General features: G+C 45.3%; 2 long non-coding RNA genes across 2 annotated transcripts; both read left to right on the top strand.

Annotated features, from left to right (window-relative positions):
- Positions 1 to 661: 661 nt before the first annotated feature.
- LOC311243544 lies at positions 662 to 2,881 on the top strand. The gene is made up of 3 exons (XR_014620662.1): positions 662 to 800; positions 1,017 to 1,412; positions 2,317 to 2,881. It is a non-coding gene; the product is annotated as an uncharacterized lncRNA (long non-coding RNA).
- Positions 2,882 to 3,043: 162 nt separating this feature from the next.
- LOC311244412 lies at positions 3,044 to 16,813 on the top strand. Its single transcript, XR_014620694.1, has 4 exons — positions 3,044 to 3,228; positions 10,851 to 11,134; positions 11,632 to 11,762; positions 16,148 to 16,813. It is a non-coding gene; the product is annotated as an uncharacterized lncRNA (long non-coding RNA).
- Positions 16,814 to 17,090: the final 277 nt, after the last annotated feature.

The raw sequence follows: 17,090 nt of genomic DNA, 5'->3' as shown, positions 1-17,090 counted from the left end.
TATGATTTTAGCCAATTTGATTATTCATTATTCATCACTGATCAAATTATCTCTAATGAAGAGAGAGAGAGAGAGAGAGAGAGAGAGAGAGAGAGAGAGAGAGAGAGAGAGAGAGAGAGAGAGAGAGAGAGAGAGAGAGAGAGAGAGAAAGCAAGGAAATTATAAAAGAAGGAAGGGTCATCGCGTCATTGTACATTGGTGCCAAGTGTGGACACTTTCAGTTTTCCCGACACCAAGTTTAATGGGATGTTTATGACCCGTCATTTAAACCGGTTATTACCTCAGATGTCAGAATCATCTGCATTTTGTTGCATTGTTAACTAGCTAACTCTGATATATTGGTTAATGTATATTTCCTCAGATGGCTTGTATATTTAAAATGTGTATATAGCAGGAAGTAGCCCCTTTTACAAATAAATGAAACTTAAACTGTAGAGAAGGAATTGAAAGCAGCCGTGTTCGGGATTCCCCTTCAAGAGGGAATTATGGACCAATATAAAGAGCTGTATGCTGGCTATCACTTCCTCTTTGGCGAGATCCAAGTGCAAGAGACCATGAGACAGAGAGGAACAGAGACATGGGACTCCAGAGCTACTTCCATCACCAGCTCTGGGAAAACAAGCAGACCTTGGATTATACGAGATGAATTCAGTGCAGTAAAAGTATAGAAGGCTTATTTGATTTTCGTGTCTTAGAAAACATATTGACATTTTAAACTCTGAATGTCATTCGGCAGATCTGTTTAAAAGGGATTTTTGGTGACATATTTCACATTTTTGGACCATTTCCAAACAACAAGGGTAAGCTAAGCTAATGTAGTTTTGACATAGAATTTAGATTTTAATGACAACATTGAAATTGACATTCCTCATATTTATTATTATTGTTATTGTAGTTATAATTCTACTATTACTACAACTGTTATTATAACTACTGTATTATCATGCCTTAGTCAGTGTGTTACATCATCATTTCTCTCACCATTTGTCTGTATTTGTTATTGTCTCACATTGCAGGAAGCCACACACGTACACCATCCAACATGCGTGGTTTTTCACTATCCACCGCACTGGCTCACAATAAAGTATCCTTTTGTGTGTAACTCCTCCTGCGAGCCTGTCACGGGGCAAAGAGACGGTCTCCCTCACACCAACACCATCCAGCAAATCACACACTTTTATATCTCATCTGAATACTGACTCTTATCTGTTAAGATAGAAGGAAAGATAGACCAGCAACATTTTTTAGAAATAAGGTAGACAGACCGGTAGACAGACAGACAGACAGACAGACAGACAGGGTGAAGATGATGATGGTGATGAGGATGGGTGTTCTGATTCTGGTGTCTATCGCCATGGTTCTGGTTGCCATGCCAGCGACAGCCACCACCACCACCAGGCCTCGGATCACAGGTACAGACACACACACACACACACACACACACACACACACACACCTCTAGTAGGACTGTTTTTCTTCATCTAATAGGTTAAGAAAACCTTTTATTACTAATTAGAACATTCTCAAATGTTTGGAAGTGTAGCTGTTTCAGGCTCACAGTTTAGCTGTGCTGCTCACTCAGTCTGTATCTAGTTCTTTATAGGTGTTGATCATCAAATAATCTGCTACATGTGCTGTGGATTTAGAGCCAGATAGCACTGCATTTTGTAACTCTCTCTCACACACACACACACACACACACACACACACACACACACACACACACACACACACACACACACACACACACACACACACACACACACACACACACACACACACACACACACACACACACACACACACACACACACACACACACACACACACACACACACACACACACACACACACACACACACACACACACACACACACACACACACACACACACACACACACACACACACACACACACACACACACACACACACACACACACACACACACACACACACACACACACACACACACACACACACACACACACAGTCAATTCAGTCAATCATCAGCTGATTTGATTGCTATGGCCTTCTGATCCATGTATGCTTGCCTGGATCCAGACCCCGAATCACCAGTGGCCAGTCCCACATAGGCCTACTTTAAAATAATTTTAATTCAGTTTGATTACCAGGGTCTATTTATTGATCTCTCTCTCTCTCTCTCTCTCTCTCTCTCTCTCTCTCTCTCTCTCTCTCTCTCTCTCTCTCTCTCTCTCTCTCTCTCTCTCTCTCTCTCTCTCTCTCTCTCTCTCTCTCTCTCTCTCTCTCTCTCTCTCTCTCTCTCTCTCTCTCTCTCTCTTTCTCTCTTATCCAGGGTCAAATCTCTTTGGCAAGATGTTTACTCTGTCTAAAAATGGAGGGATCATGCTCTACCCTCCCTCCTCCTCTCCTTGGCCGACATCCCCTTCCTATTCCACCACCTCCTGGAGAACCACCTCCTACCCTACCACCACCTATCCTACCACATCCTGGAGAACCACCTCCTACCCTACCACCACCTATCCTACCACCTCCTGGAGAACCACCTCCTCTACCACCTCCTATCCTACCACCTCCCACAGAACACCCTCCTGGAGACCCACCTCTTACCCTACCACCTCCCGGAGAACCACCTCCTACCCTACCAACTCCCACAGAACCACCTCCCAGAGAACCAACTCTTATCCTACCACCTCCCACAGAACCACCACCCACAGAACCACCACCCACAGAACCACCACCCACAGAACCACCACCCACAGAACCACCTCCTCCCCTACCACCCACAGAACCACCACCCACAGAACCACCACCCACAGAACCACCTCCTCCCCTACCACCCACAGAACCACCACCCACAGAACCACCACCCACAGAACCACCTCCTCCCCTACCACCCACAGAACCACCACCCACAGAACCAGCTCCTCCCCTACCACCCACAAAACCACCACCCACAGAACCACCACCCACAGAACCACCTCCTCCCCTACCACCCACAGAACCACCTCCTCCCCTACCACCACCCACAGAACCACCTCCTCCCCTACCACCCACAGAACCACCACCCACAGAACCACCACCCACAGAACCACCTCCTCCCCTACCACCCACAGAACCACCACCCACAGAACCACCTCCTCCCCTACCACCCACAGAACCACCTCCTCCCCTACCACCACCCACAGAACCACCTCCTACCCCACCACCTCCACCTATCCACGGACTACTACAGCTCCTGCTAGAGGTTGATTTGTTTAAAATACAAAAAAAAATCATATTAATTTGGATTTATGTATTATAGCCTACTGGCTGGGATAATGGTGATAGGAATGTCCTAAATTCAAATCTAAATCTTGGTACATTTTGGGAAATAGGCTATTTATTTGCCATCTCCCCAAGAGTCAGATGAGAAGATTGATAACATCTCTGTGCGTCAGTTTTGGAGTTGTTGTAAAGTTTGTAATTTCTTCACTTTTGACAGAGCTAGGCTAGCTGCTCGCTACTGCTTTCAGTCCTTGTGCTAAGCTAGGCAGCTGCTCCCTACTGCTTCCAGTCCTTGTGCTAAGCTAGGCTAGCTGCTCCCTACTGCTTCCAGTCCTTGTGCTAAGCTAGGCAGCTGCTCCCTACTGCTTTCAGTCCTTGTGCTAAGCTAGTCTGGCTGCTCCCTACTGCTTCCAGTCCTTGTGCTAAGCTAGGCTGGCTGCTCCCTACTGCTTCCAGTCCTTGTGCTTAACTAGGCTAGCTGCTCCCTACTGCTTTCAGTCCTTGTGCTAAGCTAGGCTGGCTGCTCCCTACTGCTTCCAGTCCTTGTGCTTAACTAGGCTAGCTGCTCCCTACTGCTTCTAGTCCCTGTGCTAAGCTAGGCTAGCCACTCCCTACTGCTTCCAGTCCTTGTGCTAAGCTAGGCTAGCTGCTCCCTACTGTTTCCAGTCATTGTGCTAAACTAGGCTAGCATGCATCTGGACCTCTCTCTAGGGCTCCTGGACACACAGAGATGAAACTGATATCAATATTCTTGGAAAATAAGTGTATTTCCCCAGAATTCGGAGTGTTCCTTTAAATGACCAAAGCAGTGGTTGTTGGGTCTCCATGAGGGAGACGTAAAATTTTGCTCAGAATTGTTAGTGAAAATAATATATCATTACTTGTACAGTAGGCCTATATTCCAGAGCCATGTAAACATTTAATACTGAAATGTATCGTACTGTAAGTAGTGTCTGGAGGTGGGCCCACTGGGCCTCAAGTTGTCATGTGACGAAGCTCCGCCAATCGCATTGTAATGGCTTCATAAGTCACTGAAAATCCAGGACGTTTTAAACCCTTGCTTGTCCAAACTGTGGTAATACATGACTCTGGTATCTTCTGTTCACAAGTTGCCTCTCACTTAGATAAGGATGTTAGTGTAAACTACTAACGAGTCGGTCACAGTCAACCAGCACCTGCTGATGGGTCTGACCCTTTAGCCCAGCTGGTTAGTGAGGCTGCCTGTGGATCCTATGGTCCCGGGTTCAAATCCACTCGGTTACATTGGTGACAGCAGTGGGATCTCACTGCCCTGTGAATCTGTATCCAGGTTCACGTAGCAATTGGGGTGGGATCTCAGTGCCTTAACCCTGGGAAAGTGCACGCCTGGACAAAATAACATGCAAGGATGCACTTCTCGGAGGGAGAATGATTGTAAAACTACTAACAAGACGGTTGTAGTAAACCAGCACCTGCTAACGGGTCGGACCCTTCAGCTCAGCTGGTTAGTGCGGCCGCCTGTGGATCCTATGGTCCCAGGTTCAATCCACTTGGTTACATTCGGCTGCTGGGGACCCATATAGACAGGGTCAATTTTCAGAAAATCATAACCCTGAAGGCATTTCGTGTTTATTTTTGGTACACAACATTTCTAGGGGTATTAAGGGGTGCTGAATCCAAATCTGCTGTATACCAAGCTCAAAAATGTCAAATAAGGCCTCAAAATTGAGAAATCCAACATGGCCGCCAGCGCCAGGCTGAAATCTATTTAAGTGCATATCTTTTTGACTAAACAAGGTAGAAACATGAATGAAATATGTTTTTATATGTTTGCATACACGAGGAATTTAAAATCATATCCTGATTTTAGATCAGTTGTGAAAATGTTGCTTGAAACTCATATTTATAGCAGAAACGGTGGTCGTTATTGATGCATAACTCATCAACCAAATAAGAAAGAAAAGCAGGATGATCCCAGGCCATGGATTTATTCATCAAACTCTTTTCTCTTGAATTTCTTTAATCAACATGCCATTTATGCAAATTAGATAGTCCTTAATATGCGTACAGTAGCTTAGGTACAGTAATTCATCAATCGTATTCAGGCAGGTGTTGCAGGTGTCTTGCAGTTGCATGATTCATCCAATGCCACTTTTCCTGAATAGAATAGAATAGATTATAATATAATATAATAAAATAAAAATATTATTTTACCATATCAATATAAGTGAATGTTCAAGTTTCTTTATTAGTTGTCATACAGAATACAGAATACTTTGCATGAAATGTTTCTTTCTGTGTTGCTCCTGAGAGTGTGCTAGATAATAACAAGATAGTATAAAATAAGTATAATAAGTATAAAATAGAAAGTCAAGTACGTAAACAAGTGTAAACAACAAAATTGTTCAGTGTATCTATATATACAGTACAGCTGGTACAAGAATGGTGAAGTATAGCTTAGCTTGTGGTGCCACCTTGTAGTGGTGAGGTGCAATAAGGAATGAGAATGATGTGCAATTTCCTTACCAATAATATAAATATAAAGTGTAAAGTGTGTCTAAAGTGGTAAAGTGGGTGCTACAGTGTGTTGTTTATTTAAGTGAGTGTATGTGTGCTGTGGGTGTGTTGATGGTTTGCTTATTGTTCATTGTTCATTCATTGAGCATCCTGATGGTCTGGGGATAGAAGCTCCTTCTGAGTCTCTCTGTGCTTGCCATGAGACTCCGGTATCGCTTGCCTGACCGCAGCAGATCAAAGAGGCAGTTGTTTGAGTGGCTGGAGTCTTTGATTATTCTCTTAGCCTTGCCCGTGCACCGCTTGTTGTAAATGTCTTGGAGAGTGGGAAGCCCACCTTCAATTGTGCGTTCGGCTGAACGGGCCACTCTCTGTAGTCTGCTGCGGTCTTGTGCAGTGCCCAAGTTCCCAAACCAGGAGGTGATATTGCCAGTCAGGATGCTTTCTATTGTGCATGAGTGGAAGTTCTTGAGGATCTTCTGACTCACGTTGAACTTCCTTAAGCACCTAAGGAAGTAGAGGCGTTGTCGTGCCTTCTTGATAACACTGTCAATGTGTGTGGTCCATGTCAAGTCCTCGGATATGTGGACTCCGAGGTACTTAAAACTGTTCACTCTCTCAACCGGTGCCCCGTCGATGCTGAGGGGGCTGTAGTCCCTGACCCCGACCTCCTAAAGTCCACAATCATCTCCTTTGTTTTGCTGACGTTCAGGGAGAGGCTGTTCTCTTGACACCATCCCGCTAGAACCTTCTCGTCGTTTGCAGAGATCAGGCCCACCACTACTGTGTCGTCAGTCAGCAAATTTTATGATTGTGTTGTTGTTCCGCTGTGCCACACAGTCATGTGTGTACAGGGAGTGGAGGAGGGGACTCAGTCAGGACACAGCCCTGGGGGGCCCCTATGTTGAGAGTGATGGATGAGGAGGTGCAGTTGCCTGCTCTCACCACCTGGGGTCTGCCCGTCAGGAAGTCCAAGACCCACTGGCAGAGGTCATAGTTCAAGCCCGGGTCCCTGAGCTTGGCTATGAGTTTGGAGGGGACTATGGTATTGAATGCTGAGCTGTAGTCGATGAATAGCATTCTCACATAGTTCCCCTGCCTTTTGTCCAGGTGTGATGCTGCTGTGTGCAGCACATGGGCTATGGCGTCCTCCGTGGACCTGTTGGGGCGGTATGCAAATTGCAGGGGGTCCAGGTTGATGGGGAGGGAGGAACAGATCTAGCATCCGAGGTTGGTGGCAGAGTCTCTTGTGGACGGCCTTTGCAGAATAACTCAGGCACACCATAGATCTTGCAGATGAATCTCTCTGTTGATGTCACAAGATCTTCTGTGAAAGGGCCCTTCCCAAGGCCAGCAAGATCAGTGTGATGGTGCTTGAACACCTGCCAGGCTGTTTTCTTTCCGTGACCACTGAACTGGGACACACTGTCACATCCGGTGAGGGCATGGAAGGCAAGGATTGTGTCCAGTTTATCATCAGATAGTAGCTTTCTAATGTCATGTACTGGAAAATATTTTGGATCCTTCGATGTCCCAGCTTTCATGTAGAGATGCGTACATCGGATTCTGTCATAGTGAGCCAAGAGTAGAAGCAGCACATCTGTGTCACGCGCTGACACAACGATTGTTTCCACTGGAGCCTGGATGAGAAAATCAGTTGTGTGTCAGCTTCCTCATGGTCAGCACTCAGAGAGGAGACTTCAAGATCTGGATCTGTTGACTTGACAGTTGTCCCTTCAGCAAACCTCTCTGATACTACAACTACAGGTTCATCATCCGGGCTGTGCTCTATCAGGTGGTTTGAGAGTAGTTGAGCGATATCTGATTTGTTGTCTTCAAGCGCCATGAAGCTCGACCAATCGGCAGGAAGTGGAACAGACTTGTTTTTGATTTCACGACGTACTGGCCTGTGGCGCTGTTTGCGTTTCACCCTTGTGCCTGTTTTGATGGATTGGTCATGGTATCTGTCAAAGACGACATCTACTCTCTGGTATTTTGCTCCCATCTTCAACACGGTGTCAGTGAACTTGTTGGCATAGTCACTAGGCTTGGGCGGTATGACGGTATTAAGGTATACCGGGGTATTTAGAAATACCGACGGTATTGATTTTCAATACCGTCCGTCACGTCAAAATCACAGATGCGCTTCAGTTTCTATAACAGTGAAACAGAGTTTTGAGTGTAGTGCACACACGGAGTGTAGTGCACACACGCGCCAGCAGAGGGCGAGACCGCTCTAGTGGAGCGAGTGGGTCACAGCGGTGTTCACGTTTTACGGTAATGTTGCGACAGTGCTGTGAAAATACCATAAAGCGCTGTGACGAGAGTTGGTGTGTTGTTGTGGAGCAACTGGTGGAGCAAGCAAATAATCCGTCTCTTATTATATGTGAACTAAATAGTACAAGGTTTACACAACAGCCCCCACCCGCCTTTTTATTGTATTTGTACCGTCCTGTACTATCCGCTGTCAGCTGTTTATCTCAGTCTGTGACGAGCTACTGAGCTTGAATAACTAGCGTTAGCTCACGTTAACTAGCGTTAGCTCTGCGGCTAATCTTAGATTACCCTGAACTAAAATCAATGACTAGGTTATAAAGCATTCGAGTAGTTTTCACTGCACATAGAAGTAGCCAAACAACGGGAGCATTTCGGGAGCATATCACCAAAACCCAGGCAATTTCTAGCCCTTAAGGAATCAAATAGTCTGCCATGGCTAGATGCTAACGCTAAAACGGTGCGGGCTTCTACCGGTGCGGGACTACCATTCTGAGAGCTGACGATGATTTGTTTACTTGGTAACAACGCAGTATATTTGCGAACACAGACTTGTTGGTGGAATGTAGACTCCCGTTAGTTGTGGCCAGAGATGGCGAGATGGGCATGAGCTCATGCTGGAGGATATTGTCAAGGTCTACCTTACGACCTGCTCTGTAAGCTGTGATGAGCATTTGTAGAATCTGCCTGTCCACTTTGATGGTGTTTTGCTTGTTCTTGGAAAGTTGCACAACTTCATACAAAGAGGCAAATGTCTTTGGCTTTGTTCTTTCGAATGGGTGATTTCAGGTTCAGGTGCTGGTCACTATCTGGAGGTTCACACAAACGTTTGTCCACAAACATGTTCAGTTGTGCCTGTCCAAGGTGTTCTGCGCCAAGTATGGATTCTTGAATCTCCGGTGTGACTACGTCCTTGTTGATGTATGTAAGAAAACTAACAAAAGCACATTTAATTCAGGTTTGTACCTTGTGTAGTCACACTTAACTCATTAAGCCCCACCATTTATTTTTTGAAAATTCGCCTAAAACAGCATGCTTACATTAAAATGCTTATATATCCAGATTTATAAGAGCTACTTGCATAAACTTGGTACCTGAAGAAAGCTAAGACTTGGGGGATTCGAATGTTGGTGTCGAACACTGTACAGTTATTACCAAATTGCTGTAGTATTCCTGCAAACACTGAAGAAATGTCATTTTTTGTATCCTCACCTATACAAAGATTACAGTTAGACAGTCAAAAGCACCCTTGTTACTCATGGTTGCACCCCAGCTATATTCCTACTTTCTTCCTCCATAGGTGCAGATGTTCTGTGCAAACTTTCATGTCAGTAGAATAAAAACTGTGGGTTTAGCACCTGTTTTTGTGGAGAGAGGGCCTGGTGCTGGCGGCCATGTTGGATTTCTCAATTTTGAGGCCTTATTTGACATTTTTGCGCTTGGTATACAGCAGATTTGGATTCAGCACCCCTTAATACCCCTAGAAATGTTGTGTACCAAAAATAAACACGAAATGCCTTCAGCACTTTATACAAGCACATTTTCTGAAATTCTGCCTAGTCTAATAGTTTAAAAAACACTCTAAATTGTTAGCTAAATCGGGCACTTTCGCCGCAAACATGTGACAGGGCTACCCATTGCCTTTGACAAGTCGCAAACGGAAATAATAATCTGATTTCACGCGATTGTAGTCGAGATTTTGGGAAACATTTGGATCCAAAGATCTCTTGTTGTCGGCTCCTATTTTAGGGGAGTAGCCATTTGGATGATCATCAAGCCATCAAGCGATAATCATCATGATGTGTCACACAGGGGTTGGCTACGATTTTAGTGGTAAAATGGATGACAATGGCTTAGTCTGGCTGCTTATAGCTTATCCGCAACAGTAAGTGACTTCCGGGGTAGGCCTGATTGGCCCCGACAGGCACGTGACGCGCAACTTTCTCTGCCGCGCGGCACGCTCCGCGGAGCGGAGCGGCAGAGCTTGCGGAATGATGTAACCGTCCAAATACGCTATGACTTTCATTCGGCGCTTCAGCTCACCTGGCAGAGCAGAGGTCCTGCGATCCTGCGGTCCGTTGTTGACGAGTTCGAATCCCATCAAATTTATTTTTTTTAACATGATTTTTTTTTTAACGTGTATTCTTTTGCCGGCTAAGGTTAGGCATGGTTAAGGTTAAGGTTAAGGTTAGGCATTGTTTCGGAGTTGGTTAAGGTTAGAACGGTTAAGTTTAGGCGCTGTTAAGGAGCTGGTTAAGGTTAGAGTTTGTGTTAGAGAATGGCAATATTCTTTCTATGGTTAAGGTTAGGCATGGTTAAGGTTAAGGTTAGGCATTGTTTCGGAGTTGGTTAAGGTTAGAACGGTTAAGTTTAGGCGCTGTTAAGGAGCTGGTTAAGGTTAGAGTTTGTCTTAGAGAATGGCAATAGACAGCCTATTTCCGCGCGACAGCTCTCAGCAGCCTCGTTGCACGTCCTGAGTTTGCCGCGTCACGTGCCTGTCGGGGCCAATCAGGCCTACCCCGGAAGTCACTTACTGTTGCGGAACAGTTACAGGCAGTCTGGCTAGATATTTTATAGTGGTACCAATAACTTTCATGTTTGCGAAAAAATCTGAAAGAATCCCATCAACATGGTCGAAAACAATTGCTCTGTTGACTTTAGGTTACTTTAAAACCATTAAATAACTTTATATTCACTTATATCATACATTTCAGAGTTAAATGGTGAGTTATAAAGCACCCAGACATAATTTTAATTTGAAAGCAGTCCCATTGTGATTACATTACGGCAGAACGTTTGACCTGCCTACTAATACATCTTTGTGATTTCTTCTAGGAGTGACTGTGTGTCTGCGCTATGCGGCTGAAACCTCTTTATACCAGCCACTCTTCACCCTCAGTCCCAATGGCCCCGCCAGCTTAGCACTGTCAAGCAACCCCATTGGCCGCAACGACCTGTCATTCAGCTACTATCAGCTGTACTTTGGCTCCTATAGGCGGCTTTGGCCAATCAGAACAGGGCCCTGGACCAGCCTGTGTGTCACAGTGGATACAGCCAGATGTGTGGCCCAGGTGTTTAGAGGCGGGGCCATCAGCATCAGGAAGAAACTGCCAATACAGGTGAGGAGGAGAGAAGAGAAAAGAGAAGACAGGAGAGGAAAGGATTGAAGAGAGGATAGAACAGGAGAGAGGAGAGGAGAGAACAGGAGAGAGGAGAGGAGAGGTAAAGAGAGGAGAGGAGATAACAGGAGATAGGAGAGGAGAGGTAAAGAGATATTAGCGGTAAAGAGAGGAGAGGAGAGGTAAAGAGAGGAGAGAACAGGAGATAGGAGAGGAGAGGTAAATATATAGGAAAGGAGCGGTAAAGATATAGGAAAGGAGAGGTAAAGAGATAGGAGAGGAGAGAACAGGAGATAGGAGAGGAGCAGTAAAGAGATAGGAGAGGAGAGGTAAAAAGAGGAGAGGAGAGGTAAAGAGAGGAGAGGAGGAGAGGAAGACGATAGGGGGAGAAGAGATAATACCTTTATCATCCCGCAAATTACATCTATGTGTGTGTGTGTGTGTGTGTGTGTGTGTGTGTGTGTGTGTGTGTGTGTGTGTGTGTGTGTGTGTATTAGTATGTGTGGAGGGGTGACCCTGTGTTGGAGGTATCAGGTTTTGAAGGCCAGCTGACTGATGTGCAGGTGTGGGATTATCCTCTGACATACAAAGACATCCTGAACTACATGACCTACAACAGCTACTACCGGTATGCAACCAGTAATGTGTGTGTGTGTGTGTGTGTGTGCGTGCACGTAAATACAAAAGAAAATACAAACTTGAAGTGTGAGCCAATCATTGGAGCGAGTACAATAAGGTCCAGAGGTCCAGTCTAATGATGACGTGATATAAGGTGGAAGATCTCCAACGGTGACTTTATATAGAAACAGATGCCGGTATGGATCACGATGTCTCGGCCAGAGAGGACCACCCAACCTGGTTGTATAGGACAGAGTAGTCTCGCATAGCCAGACCTCTCTCCACACTATGTTAGCACCGTGTCAGACCTCTCTCCAAGTCAAGTCAAGTCAATTTTATTTATATAGCACATTTCCAGGCAGCGGCAGCTGGCACCAAAGTGCTTCACAGGCAAGTTGATAAAAACAAAATAATGTGATGCAAGATATAAGATTAAAAACATAATAAAGCAATGAAAGTAATAAAAACAAATAATATGATGCAAGATATAAGATTAAACACATAGTAAAGCAATTAAAGTAATAAAAACAGGTAGGACACAGTAAAACAAAGAGGATAGAAGGGCCAGGGGTCTAGTGGTGATTAAGTGGGGGGGAAGGCCAAGGAGAACAGGTAGGTTTTTAAAAGTGATTTAAAAGCCTGCACGGTCTGGGCGGTCCGTACGCTGAGGGGGAGGCTGTTCCACGGTCTAGGCGCTGCAGTGGAGAAAGCTCTGTCTCCCCTAGTCTTGAGCCTAGTTCTAGGCACCACCAGTAGCAGCTGGTCAGCTGATCTGAGGGATCGGTGGGGGGTTTGGCGGTGCAGGAGTTCGGACAGATAGGGAGGAGCCGTGCCATTTAGTGATTTAAAAACATTTAGGGCTAATTTAAAATCGATCCTAAAGCGGACAGGCAGCCAGTGGAGCGAGGCCAAAACTGGGCTGATATGTTCATGTTTTTTTGTTTTGGTGAGGAGGCGCGTTCTGCACCAGTTGTAGGCGGCGAAGCAAGGATTTGTCGATGCCTGTGTAAAGGGGATTGCAGTAGTCGAGGCGATTGGTGACACAGGCATGTATCACCGTCTCTAGGTTTCTTTGGGAGAGGTATGCCTTTGTCTTCGCCAGGAGTCTAAGGTGGTAAAAACTGTTTTTGACTACGGCGCTGACCTGTTTGTCAAATTAAAAATTGCTGTCAAAGATGACCCCGAGGTTCCTGACAGAGGTGGAGAGGTTTGGACCCAGGGGACCAAGTGCGTCAATGAGGGGGGTCGGGGGGGGGCACTATTAAAACAATGACCTCGGTTTTCCCTTCATTTAATGTCAGGGAGTTTTCAGACATCCAGCACTTGATTTCTGCCAGGCAGTTAAGTAGTGGTGTTATTGATGTTTTCCCTTGGGTGGGTTTTAAGGGGAGGTAGACCTGCACGTCATCGGCGAAGCAATGGAATAAGATGTTATGTTTTGCCAAGATCTGGCCTAGGGGGAGTATATATAGGAGGAAGAGAGTGGGACCCAATATCGAGCCTTGGGGCACCCCGCAGGTGAGGGGGGCCACAGAGGAAGTGAAGTCACCAAGTTGGACAGAGAAGGTCCTATTACTTAAGTAGGACCGGAACCAGTCTAAGACGGGGCCCCTAAGGCCTACGTAATGCTCGAGGCGAGCTGAGAGGATGTGGTGATCTACCGTATCAAAGGCGGCTGTGAGGTCAAGGAGTAGTAGTAGGGATGAGTTACCTGCATCAGCAGCTGAAATCAGGTCGTTTAAGACATGGAGGAGGGCCGTTTCAGTGCTGTGTCGTGGTTTAAAGCCAGATTGGAACTTATCATGGATGTTGTTGTGTTCAAGGAATGATTGTAGCTGTATGTAGACTATGCGCTCCAGGATTTTTGATAAAAATGGTAATTGTGAGATGGGTCTAAAATTGGCAAAGACAGAGGGATCGAGGTTGGGCTTCTTTATCCGGGGCTGGACCACAGCATGCTTGAAGGCCACACTATGTTAGCGCCGTGTCAGACCTCTCTCCACACTATGTTAGCGCCGTGTCAGACCTCTCTCCACACTATGTTAGCACCGTGTCAGACCTCTCTCCACACTATGTTAGCGCCGTGTCAGACCTCTCTCCACACTATGTTAGCGCCGTGTCAGACCTCTCTCCACACTATGTTAGCGCCGTGTCAGACCTCTCTCCACACTATGTTAGCGCCGTGTCAGACCTCTCTCCACACTATGTTAGCGCTGTGTCAGACCTCTCTCCACACTATGTTAGCGCCGTGTCAGACCTCTCTCCACACTATGTTAGCGCCGTGTCAGACCTCTCTCCACACTATGTTAGCACCGTGTCAGACCTCTCTCCACACTATGTTAGCGCCGTGTCAGACCTCTCTCCACACTATGTTAGCGCCGTGTCAGACCTCTCTCCACACTATGTTAGCGCCGTGCCAGACCTCTCTCCACACTATGTTAGCACTGTGTCAGACCTCTCTCCACACTATGTTAGCGCCGTGTCAGACCTCTCTCCACACTATGTTAGCGCCGTGTCAGACCTCTCTCCACACTATGTTAGCGCCGTGTCAGACCTCTCTCCACACTATGTTAGCACTGTGTCAGACCTCTCTCCACACTATGTTAGCGCCGTGTCAGACCTCTCTCCACACTATGTTAGCACTGTGCCAGACCTCTCTCCACACTATGTTAGCGCTGTGTCAGACCTCTCTCCACACTATGTTAGCGCTGTGTCAGACCTCTGTCCTCACTATGTTAGCGCCGTGTCAGACCTCTCTCCACACTATGTTAGCGCCGTGTCAGACCTCTCTCCACACTATGTTAGCGCCGTGTCAGACCTCTCTCCACACTATGTTAGCGCTGTGTCAGACCTCTCTCCACACTATGTTAGCGCCGTGTCAGACCTCTCTCCACACTATGTTAGCGCCGTGTCAGACCTCTCTCCACACTATGTTAGCGCCGTGTCAGACCTCTCTCCACACTATGTTAGCGCTGTGTCAGACCTCTCTCCACACTATGTTAGCGCCGTGTCAGACCTCTCTCCACACTATGTTAGCGCCGTGTCAGACCTCTCTCCACACTATGTTAGCGCTGTGTCAGACCTCTCTCCACACTATGTTAGCGCCGTGTCAGACCTCTCTCCACACTATGTTAGCGCTGTGTCAGACCTCTGTCCTCACTATGTTAGCGCTGTGTCAGACCTCTCTCCACACTATGTTAGCACCGTGTCAGACCTCTCTCCACACTATGTTAGCGCTGTGTCAGACCTCTCTCCACACTATGTTAGCGCCGTGTCAGACCTCTCTCCACACTATGTTAGCGCCGTGTCAGACCTCTCTCCACACTATGTTAGCGCCGTGCCAGACCTCTCTCCACACTATGTTAGCGCTGTGTCAGACCTCTCTCCACACTATGTTAGCGCTGTGTCAGACCTCTCTCCACACTATGTTAGCACCGTGTCAGACCTCTCTCCACACTATGTTAGCACCGTGTCAGACCTCTCTCCACACTATGTTAGCGCCGTGTCAGACCTCTCTCCACACTATGTTAGCACCGTGTCAGACCTCTCTCCACACTATGTTAGCGCCGTGTCAGACCTCTCTCCACACTATGTTAGCGCCGTGTCAGACCTCTCTCCACACTATGTTAGCGCCGTGTCAGACCTCTCTCCACACTATGTTAGCACCGTGTCAGACCTCTCTCCACACTATGTTAGCGCCGTGTCAGACCTCTCTCCACACTATGTTAGCGCCGTGTCAGACCTCTCTCCACACTATGTTAGCACCGTGTCAGACCTCTCTCCACACTATGTTAGCGCCGTGTCAGACCTCTCTCCACACTATGTTAGCGCCGTGTCAGCGCCCGAGAGAGGTCTGGCTGAATTCATGCCTTAAATTGCCCCTTGCGGGACTAATAAAGTTCTTTGAATTGAATTGAATTGAACCCGTTATTAATGCCGGTATAGGGGAAAAAACCCGCTGGCTTGTTTGTATTTCTTTAAATCAATTGCAATCATCCTGGCGGTGCTAAGCCAAGGATGCAGTGATGGTGCCCTTGCAAAATAGTGTCCAGTATCATTTTTCTTTCTTTAAAAAAAATTATTATTAAAATAAATAAATTAAATATAAAGGAATATGAATGTGCATGAAAACACATTGAATATGTATATCCCGTTCATCGAGGTATGTAAACATAAATAAGTGATTCAAGTTGTTTGCTTGTGTGTATGTGTGTGTGTGTGTGTGTGTGTGTGTGTGTGTGTGTGTGTGTGTGTGTGTGTGTGTGTGTGTGTGTGTGTGTGTGTGTGTGTGTGTGTGTGTGTGTGTGTGTGTGTGTGTGTGTGTGTGTGTGTGTGTGTGTGTGTGTGTGTGTGTGTGTGTGTGTGTGTGTGTGTGTGTGTGTGTGTCTATGTCAGGCCCCGGGGCTCCGTCCTCAGTTGGAACCAGATCAGCTACTCTCTCAGAGGAGACGCCCTGTTGGAGGACGACTATGACATACAGGGAAGCCAACTAAACAGAAGGCGGGACAGAGATTTCAAACGTTCTTCCAAAGCTCAAAGGTTTTCCAACAAGGGCAGAAGCAAAGAGAGTAAGCGACAATGGCTATAGAGAGAGAAAGAGAGAAAGGAAGAGAATCAGGCGCTATCTCTCTTTTCTAAATTATATTTTAAACATCTAAGATACTGCTGTGCTGAAGCACTTTGTTTTTTACCCCTTTCTTATCAACCGTATTGTGTAAACATCTAAAATACTGGGTTGATATGTCTAACTTTCCACAAGGCGATCAATAAAGGAATATCTTATCTTATTTTATGTGTACCTGCCAATTTCATGATTTATGTGTAATCAATTAATTACAATAATGAATATCTTGACCTTTTTGTCTGTTTTGCTGCTGTCTATTTTATGATAATTTTATTCTTATTTCATGCCTAATTGTATGTCTGCACTTTATGCATTGCTTTTGATCTGCCAATTTTGTGCTAATATTATGCCTATGTCTTTTCTACTGCTGTGAAGCACTTTGAGCTGCAATTCTTGTATGAAAGGTGCTATACAAATAAAGTGTATTATTATTATTATTATTATTATTATTATTATTATTATTATTATTATTATTATTATTATTATTATTATTATTATTATTATTATTATTATTATTATTATTATTATTATTATTATTATTATTATTATTATTATTATTATTATTATTATTATTATTATTATTATTATTATTATTATTATTATTATTATTATTATTATTATTATTATTATTATTATTATTATTATTATTATTATTATTATTATTATTATTATTATTATTATTATTATTATATGAACCCTGCTACATTATGATAT

The sequence above is a fragment of the Notolepis coatsorum genome (genome assembly GCF_963971535.1).
Source record: "Notolepis coatsorum genome assembly, chromosome: 17".
Taxonomy (NCBI): Eukaryota; Metazoa; Chordata; class Actinopteri; order Aulopiformes; family Paralepididae; genus Notolepis; species Notolepis coatsorum.
The sequence above is the reverse complement of the archived record's forward strand: the minus strand, read 5'-3'. Positions and strand labels throughout refer to the sequence as shown.